The sequence below is a fragment of the Capricornis sumatraensis genome, chromosome 13 (assembly GCF_032405125.1).
Source record: "Capricornis sumatraensis isolate serow.1 chromosome 13, serow.2, whole genome shotgun sequence".
Lineage (NCBI taxonomy): Eukaryota > Metazoa > Chordata > Mammalia > Artiodactyla > Bovidae > Capricornis > Capricornis sumatraensis.
In genome coordinates, this window is record NC_091081.1 from 41,252,309 (window position 1) to 41,261,780 (window position 9,472).

Genomic DNA, 9,472 nt, shown 5'->3' on the forward strand with positions numbered 1-9,472 from the left:
GTGTCATCTGCATATCTGAGGTGATTGATATTTCTCCTGGCAATCTTGATTCCAGCTTGTGTTTCTTCCAGCCCAGCATGTCTCATGATGTACTCTGCATAGAAGTTAAATAAGCAGGGTGACAATATACAGCCTTGACGTACTCCTTTTCCTACTTGGAACCAGTCTGTTGTTCCATGTCCAGCTCTAACTGTTGCTTCCTGACCTGCATACAGATTTCTCAAGAGGCAGGTCAGGTGTCAGGGTGGAAATTAGACACTGAAGTGAAGTGAAGTTGTTCAGTCGTGTCCAACTCTTTGCAACCCCATGAACTGTAGCCTACCAGGATCCTCAGTCCATGGAATTTTCCAGGCAAGAATACTGGAGTGGGTTGCCATTTCCTTCTCCAGGGGATCTTCCCAACCCAGGGATCGAACCCTGGTCTCCCGCATTGTAGGCAGACGCTTTACCATCTGAGCCACCAGGGAAGCCCAAGTGAGTCGTTTGCCTGCCAAAACCCGGGATCAAACCAGGGACCTTTAGATCTTCAGTCTAATGCTCTCCCATCTGAGCTATTTTGGCTCCTCAGACACTGAAGAGACTTGCAAATAGAAGAAGCCAAAATAAACAGGGGGGACCGCTTTGGAAATGACAGGTGCAACAGATTAAAACCCTGTAGTTAGCACCAACTACACAGGAAGGGGCCTATAGATCTTGAGAAGTATAAGCTGGAACAAGGAACTATCTGAAATTAAACTGACCCCACACTGCCTGCAATAGCTCCAGAGAAATTCCTAGATATATTTTTATTATAACAATTTTTAAAATTAAAAAAACACATTTTAAGTCCTTTATTACTCCTTTAATTTTCGTTGTATAACCTATTACCTTGCCAAAAAAACCCTATTTTTAAAGCTAATTCATATATATTTTAAAATAATTTTTGTGATTTTGTTTTGTTTTATTAATATTGTATTTTTGAGAGTCTAACCTCTACTGTAGATTTTAAATCTCCAGTTTTTGGTATTTGTTATCAAGTTTGTACCTTTAAGAATCCAATCTTCAGTACCCATTTTTACTTAGGAGTGTAATTACTGGCTTGATTGCCCTCTCCCCCTTTGACTCTCCTTTTTCTCCCCTAGGTCACCTCTATCTCCTTCCTCCCCTTTCTCTTCTCTACCCAGCTCTGTGAATCTCTTTGGGTATTCTGGGCTGTGGAGAACATTTAAGGAACTGATTACTGGCAAGATCTGTCTCTCTTCTTTTGATCCCCCCTCTTCCCATCCTGGTCATCTCTCTCTCCTTCCTCCCTCTTTTCTTCTTTATGTAACTCTGTGAACCTCTCTGGGTGTTCCAGACTGTGGAGAGCACATAGGAATTTGATTACTGGCTAGATTGCTCTCCCACCCCCTTCTTTTAAAATATACATATACATATATATATATGACTTCCTTTTTTAATGTTTAAAAATTTTTATACAATTTTAAAAGGTTACTTTCCATTTACAGTTATTACAAAATATTGGCTATACTCCCCATGTTATACAATACATCCTTGAGCCTATCTTACACCCAACAGTTTGTATCTCCCACTCTCCCACCCCTATATTGCCCCTTCCCTCCGCTGAACCACTACACTGTTCTCTATATGTGAGTCTACTTCTTTTTTAGTTATATTCACTAGTTTGTTATATTTTTTAGATTCCACAAATAAGTGATGTCACATAGTATTTGTCTTTGTCTGACTTATTTCACTTAGCATAATGCCCTCCAAGTCCAACCATATTGCCCCAAATGCTAAAATTTTGTTCCTTTTAATGACCTATTAGTACTCTGTTATATATGTATGTATTTATTAATATGTATATATATGTGTATATATATATATATATATATAATCTCCCACATCTTCTTTTCCATTCATCTGTTGATGGACTTAGGTTGCTTCCATATCTTGGTGAGTGTAAATAATGCTGCTATGAACACTGGGTCATATGTGCCTTTTTAAATTAGTGGAATTTTTTAAAAGATATATAACCAGGAGTAGAATTGCTGAATCACATGGTAGTTCTATTTTTAGTTTTTTTAAGAAACCTCATACTGTTTTCCACAGTGGCTGCACAAATTTACATTCCCACCAACAGTGTACAAGGGTTTCCTTTTTTCTGTATCCTCATCAACATTTGTTATTTGTGTTCTTATTGATGACAACCATTCTGACAGGTGAAGGTGATATCTCATTTTAATTTTTTTAATATAAATTTATTTATTTTAATTGGAAGCTAATTACTTTACAATATTGTATTTGTTTGGCCATACATTAACATGAATCCACCATCGGTGTACATGTGTTCCCCATCCTGAACCTCCCTCCCACTTCCCTCCCCATCCCATCCCTCAGGGTCATCCCAGTGTACCAGCCCAGAGCATCTTGCATTATGCATCAAACCTGGACTGGCAATTCCTTTCACATATGATAATATACATGTTTCAATGCCATTCTCCCATATCATCCCACCCTCTCCCTCTCCCACAGTCCATAAGACTGTTCTATACATTTGTGTCTCTTTTGCTGTCTCACATATAGGGTCATTGTTACCATCTTTCTAAATTCCATATTATATGCATTAGTATACTGTATTGGTGTTTTTCTTTCTGGCTTGCTTCACTCTGAATAATAGGCTCCAGTTTCATCCACCTCATTGCTGCTGCTGCTAAGTCGCGTCAATCATGTCTGACTCTGTGTGACCCCATAGATGGCAGCCTGACAGGCTCCTCTGTCCCTGGGATTCTCCAGGAAAGAATACTGGAGTGGGTTGCCATTTTCTTCTCCAATCCACCTCATTAGAACTGATTCAAATGTATTCTTTTTAATGGCTGAGTAATACTCCATTGTGTATATGTACCACAGCTTTCTTATCCATTCATCTGCTGATGGACATCTAGGTTGCTCCCATGTCCTGGCTATTATAAACAGTGCTGCAATGAACATTGTGGTACACATGTCATTTTCAATTCTGGTCTTCTCGGTATGTATGCCCAGCAGTGGGACTTCTGGGTCACGTGGCAGTTCTATTTCCAGTTTTTTGAAGGAATCTCCACACTGTTTTCCATAGTGGCTGTACAAGTTTGCATTCCCACCAACAGTGTAAGAGGGTTCCCTTTTCTCCACACCCTCTCCAGAATTTATTGCTTGTAGACTTTTGGATAGCAGCCATTCTGACTGGAATGAAATGGTATCTCATTGTGATTTTGATTTGCATTTCTCTGATAATGAGTGATGTTGAGCATCTTTTCATGTGTTTGATAGCCATCTGTATGTCTTCTTTGGAGAAATGTCTGTTAAGTTCTTCGGCGCATTTTTTTGATGGGGTTGTTTATTTTTCTGGAATTGAGCTTCAGGGGTTGCTTGTATATTTTTGAGATTAATTATTTGTCAGTTGCTTCATTTGCTATTATTTTCTCCCATTCTGAAGGCTGTCTTTTCACCTTGCTTATAGTTTCCTTTGTTGTGCAAAATCTTTTAATTTTAATTAGGTCCCATTTGTTTATTTTTGCTTTTATTTCCAATATTCTGGGAGGTGTGTCATAGAGGATCCTGCTGTGATTTATGTTGGATAGTATTTTGCCTATGTTCTCCTCTAGGAGTTTTATAGTTTCTGGTCTTATATTTAGATCTTTAATCCATTTTGTGTTTATTGTTGTGTATGGTGTTAGAAAGTGTTCTAGTTTCATTCTTTTACAAGTGGTTAGCCAGTTTTCCCAGCACCACTTGTTAAAGACATTGTCTTTTCTCCATTGTATATTCTTGCCTCCTTTGTCAAACATCAGGTGTCCATAGGTGCATGGATTTATCTCTGAGCTTTCTATTTGGTTCCATTGATCTATATTTCTGTCTTTCTGCCAGTACCATACTGTCTTGATGACTGTAGCTTGGTAGTATAGCCTGAAGTCAGGCAGGTTGATTCCTCCAGTTCCATTCTTCTTTCTCAAGATTGCTTTGGCTATTTGAGGTATTTTTGTATTTCCATACAAATTGTGAAATTATTTGTTCTAGCTCTGTGAAAAATACCGCTGGTAGCTTGATAAGAATTGCATTGAATCTATAGATTGCTTTGGGTAGTGTACATATTTCCACTATATTGATTCTTCTGATCCATGTACATATTTCTCCATCTATTAGTGTCCTCTTTGATTTCTTTCACCAGTGTTTTATAGTTTTCTATATATAGGTCTTTTGTTTCTTTAGGTAAATATATTCACAAGTATTTTAATCTTCTCATTGCAATGGTGAATGGAATTGTTTCCTTAATTTCTCTTTCTCTTTTCTCATTATTAGTGTACAGGAATGCAAGGGATTTCTGTGTGTTGATTTTATATCCTGCAACTTTACTATATTCATTGATTAGCTCTAGTAATTTTCTGGTGGAGTCGTTAGGGTTTTCTATGTAGAGGATCATGTCATCTGCAAACAGTGAAAGTTTTACTTCTTTTCCAATTTGAGTTCTTTTTATTTCTTTTTATGCTCTGATTTCTGTGGCCAAAACTTCCAAAACTATGTTGAATAGTAGCAGTGAGAGTGGGCACCCTTTTCTTGTTCCTGACTTTAGGGGAAATGATTTCAATTTTTCACCATTGAGGATAATGTTTGCTGTGGGTTTGTCATAGATAGCTTTTATTATGTTGAGGTATGTTCCTTCTATTCCTGCTTTTTGGAGAGTTTTTATCATAAATGGATGTTGAATTTTCTCAAAGGCTTTCTCTGCATCTATTGAGATAATCATATGGTTTTTATCTTTCAATTTGTTAATGTGGTATATTACATTGATTGATTTGTGGATATTGAAGAATCCTTGCATCCCTGGGATAAAGCCCACTTTTTATGGTCCTGATGTATGATCTTTTTAATGTGTTGTTGGATTCTGTTTGCTAGGATTTTGTTAAGGATTTTTGCATCTGTGTTCATCACTGTTATTGGCCTGAAGTTTTCTTTTTCTGTGGCATCTTTGTCAGATTTTGGTATTAGGGTGATGGTGGCCTCATAGAATGAGTTTGGAAGTTTACCTTCCTCTGCAATTTTCTGGAAGAGTTTGAGTAGGTCTTCTCTAAATTTTTGGTATAATACAGCTGTGAAGCCATCTAGTCCTGAACTTTTATTTGCTGGACGATTTCTGATTATGGTATCGATATCCGTGTTTGTGATGGGTCTGTTAAGATTTTCTATTTCTTTCTGGTTCAGTTTTGGAGAGTTGTTTCTAAGAATTTGTCCATTTCTTCCAAGTTGTCCATTTTTTTGTCATATAGTTGCTGATAGTAGTCTCTTATGATCCTTTGTATTCTTGTGTTGTCTGTTGTGGCTTCTCCATTTTCATTTCTAATTTCATTGATTTGATTCCTCTCCCTTTGTTTTTTGATGAGTCTGGCTAATGGTTTGTCAATTTTATTTATCTTCTTAAAGAACCAGCTTTTGGCTTTGTTGATTTTTGCTATGGTCTCTTTTGTTTCTTTTGCAGTTATTTCTGCCCTAATTTTTAAAATTTCTTTCCTCCTACTAACCCTAGGGTTCTTCATTTCTTCCTTTTCTAGTTGCTTTAGGTGTAGAATTGGGTTATTTATTTGACTTTTTTCTTGTTTCTTGAGGTATGCCTGTATTGCTATGAACCTTCCCCTCAGCACTACTTTTACAGTGTCCCACAGGTTTTGGGTTGTTATGTTTTCATTTTCATTTATTTCTATACATATTTTGATTTCTTTTTTTATTTATTCTGTGATTTTCTGTTTATTCAGAAGTGTGGTGTTCAGCCTGCATATGTTGGGATTTTTAAGTTTTTCTCCTGTAATTGAGATCTAATCTTACTGCATTGCAGTCAGAAAAGATGCTTGGAATTATTTCAATTTTTTTGAATTTAAGAAGGCTAGATTTATGGCCCAAGATGTGACCTATCCTGGAGAAGGTTTCTTGTGCACTTGAGAAAAGGTGAAATTCCTTGTTGTAGAGTGAAATGTCCTATAGATATCAATTAGGTCTAACTTCTATTGTATCATTTAAAGTTTGTGTTTCCTTGCTAATTTTCTGTTTAGTTGATCTACCCATAGGTGTGAGTGGGATATTAAAGTCTCCCACTATTATTGTGTTACTGTTAATTTCCCCTTTCATACGTGTTAGCATTTGCCTTGCATATTGCAGTGCTCTTATGTTGATTGCATATATATTTATAATTGTTATATCTTCTTCTTGGATTGATCCTTTGATCATTATGTAGTGTCCTTCTTTGTCTCTTCTCATGGCCTTTATTTCAAAGTCTATTTTATATGATATGAGTATTGCTACTCCTGCTTTATTTTGGTCTTCATTTGCATAAAATATATTTTTCCAACCCTTCAATTTCAGTCTATATGTGTCCCTTGTTTTGAGGTGGTCTCTTGTACACAGCATATATAGGTGTCTTGTTTTTTATCCATTCAGCCAGTCTTTGTCTTTTGGTTGGGACATTCAACCCATTTACATTTAAGGTAATCATTGATAAGTATGATCCTGTTGTCATTTGCTTTGTTGCTTTGGGTTCAAGTTTATACAACCTTTCTGTGTTTCTTGTCTAGAGAAGAGCCTTTAGCATTTGTTGGAGAGCTGGTTTGGTGGTGCTGAATTCTCTCAGCTTTTGCATATCTGTAAAGCTTTGATTTCTCCTTCATATTTGAATGAGATCCTTGCTGAGTACAGTAATCTGGGCTGTAGAGTTTTTTTTTTTTTTTTCATCACTTTAAGTATGTGCTGCCATTCCCTCCTGGCCTGAAGAGTTTCTATTGAAAGATCAGCTGTTATCCTTATGGGAATCCCCTTGTGTGTTATTTGTTGTTTTTCCCTTGCTGCTTTTAATATTTGTTCTTTGTGTTTGATCTTTGTTAATTTGATTAATATGTGTCTTGGTGTGTTTTGCCTTGGGTTTATCCTGTTTGGGACTCTCTGGGTTTCTTGGACTTGGGTGATTATTTCCTTCCCTATTTTAGGGACGTTTTCAACTATTATCTCCTCAAGTATTTTCTCATGGTCTTTCTTTTTGTCTTATTCTTCTGGGACTCCTATGATTCAAATGTTGGGGCATTTAACATTGTTCCAGAGGTCTCTGTGATTGTCCTCATTTCTTTTTATTCTTTTTTCTTTTTTCCTCCCTGCTTCATTTATTTCCACCATTCTAACTTCCACCTCACTTATCCTATCTTCTGCCTCCATTATTCTACTGTTGGTTCCCTACGGAGTGTTTTTGATCTCATTTATTGCATTATTCATTATTGATTGACACTTTTTTATTTCTTCTAGGTCCTTATTTAATTACAGATATAAAGAGAGATTAGAAAAGAATAGTGTAGTAGGAAAATTAGTGGAGAAAAAGATGCTGAATAACTTGGTTTACGTGGAATACCAATAAAACTCCAAGACAAGGAATTTGCACCACCTATGTAGGCCACAGGCATCTTTCCATTCTCCCGAAGGAGAGGAGACACTGAGGCCTCCCCAGTCAGATCTTAGAAGCCCAGGCAAAATTAGCAGGCTTGGCAAGTACCCATGCTCCAGATGGGAATTCAGCCAGAAAAACAGAGAACAAGAAAGAAATGACACGGGGGAGTCAGTCTTTCCAGAAACTGATACGTTTTCTTTATTTTCAGGTTTGCTTATATACATTTTGTTACACATAGAGACAAATGGAAATTTTAAAGTCACTCGGGGGTCAGCAGTCCTGACCTTTATCAAAATCAGGTGCTTCATATAAATGTATACAAAAAGGTCTTAGGGGTTTTACATCATCTTCTGGCCAGGGGGCCTACTATTTCATGATCTTTTCTTTCTGATAATGGTCAGTCAACCAAAAAACTTATTTTCCAGGGGTGATTTTTCTTAAACCAGGCACCACCTTCTGAAGGTACCAGATAAAGTTGCATTCCTCTAGGGTGAGGGTGTAGTGGGTTATAATTAAGAAAAGAATTTACTTAGCCTAAGGTTTAACATGATTAATCTTAAAGGTTAATACTTATCTCTCCTATATGTTAGTTATATTCATTATAAGGGCAGGGAATATGGAGATTTAGCATCAAATATTGGCTCAACAAATGAAAAACCCTTCACCAACATGATTTTTATCTTTAGAAAATCCAATGCTAACTAAGACTTTCAAAATACTCCAAACTCTCTGTGCTGTTTATGGCTGAGAGGTTGTAAACAATCATGTACATAGTAGGAAGAGTGTGGATAATCCTGTCACACAAGCTAGTCTGCCAGCAGAGAGGTTTGGCCTGAGACACCCTTGTCATGCCCAGGAATTTTTATTAACTGGAGGTGTAGGTTAACTCCTTCTCCAAGAAAGGTGGGGGACACCCCCCCGCTGTAAAATCAGAGGTGTAGGTGAGAGCATAAAGCAGTAAAGTAGGCAGACTCTGGTTTTGGGGGTAGATGCTCAGAAACAGGGGTTTCCTGAGGCTCGATCCCACCTTTGCGTGTGCCGAAGCCTCCTTCCTCATGATCTTTGCCACAGGTAGAGTTCCTCACGCTGGCTCCCGGCACACTTGTAAAAGAATGAAACTAGAACACTTTCTAACACCATACACAACAATAAACTCAAAATGGATTAAAGATCTAAATGTAAGACCAGAAACTACAAAACTCCTAGAGGAAAACATAGGCAAAACACTTTCTGACATAAATCACAGCAGGATCCTCTATGACCCACCTCCCAGAGTAATGGAAATAAAAGCAAAAATAAACAAATGGGACCTAATTAAACTTAAAAGCTTTTGCACAACAAAGGAAACTGTAAGCAAGGTGAAAAGACAGCCTTCAGAATGGGAGAAAATAATAGCAAATGAAGCAACTGACAAACAACTAATCTCAAAAATATACAAGCAATCCCTGCAGCTCAATTCCAGAAAAATAAACAACCCCATCAAAAAATGTGCCAAAGAACTAAACAGACATTTCTCCAAAGAAATATCACTCAGTTCCCTTTCCTGTCATTCATGTCCTTCTCTTCCTAAGACCTGCCTGTCCACATTAAACGACATTCTTTTTCTGTTGCCTTTCTTCATTTTCTTCTGTGCATTTCTCCCTCCTCTGAATGCAGTTTCTTCCCTAAGGGTATGAGTTATCTGAGGATAAATTATGGAATATAAAAGAGAAGAATTTGTGTCTTACTTATCTGTCCTCTAAGAGACAAAAGTTTCTGCATCCAGGAGGCACTAAATAAATGTTTGTTAAATGAATAAATCACCGTTTTGCTAAAGAAGATGGTGACCTTCTTTCATCTAGAAAGATATTGATTCCTTAGTTTCCATTTTGAAGTTACTATAAATTTATCACTAAAAAATTTAATGAAATTATATGCTCCCTAAAAGTACCTGTTTCTTTGAACACATAATTTCTGCATTATGACATATACATGGGCTGTTTGCTAGTTAACAATTTGCTTTCATTTATTTATCTGAAAATGATCTGTTCTTTTTCT

General features: G+C 36.9%; 1 non-coding gene across 1 annotated transcript; it reads right to left on the reverse strand.

The window, feature by feature from the left end:
* Positions 1-488: 488 nt before the first annotated feature.
* Positions 489-561, reverse strand: TRNAF-GAA (transfer RNA phenylalanine (anticodon GAA)). Its single transcript has one exon. It is a non-coding gene; the product is annotated as a tRNA-Phe (tRNA).
* Between the last annotated feature and the right edge of the window lie 8,911 nt (positions 562-9,472).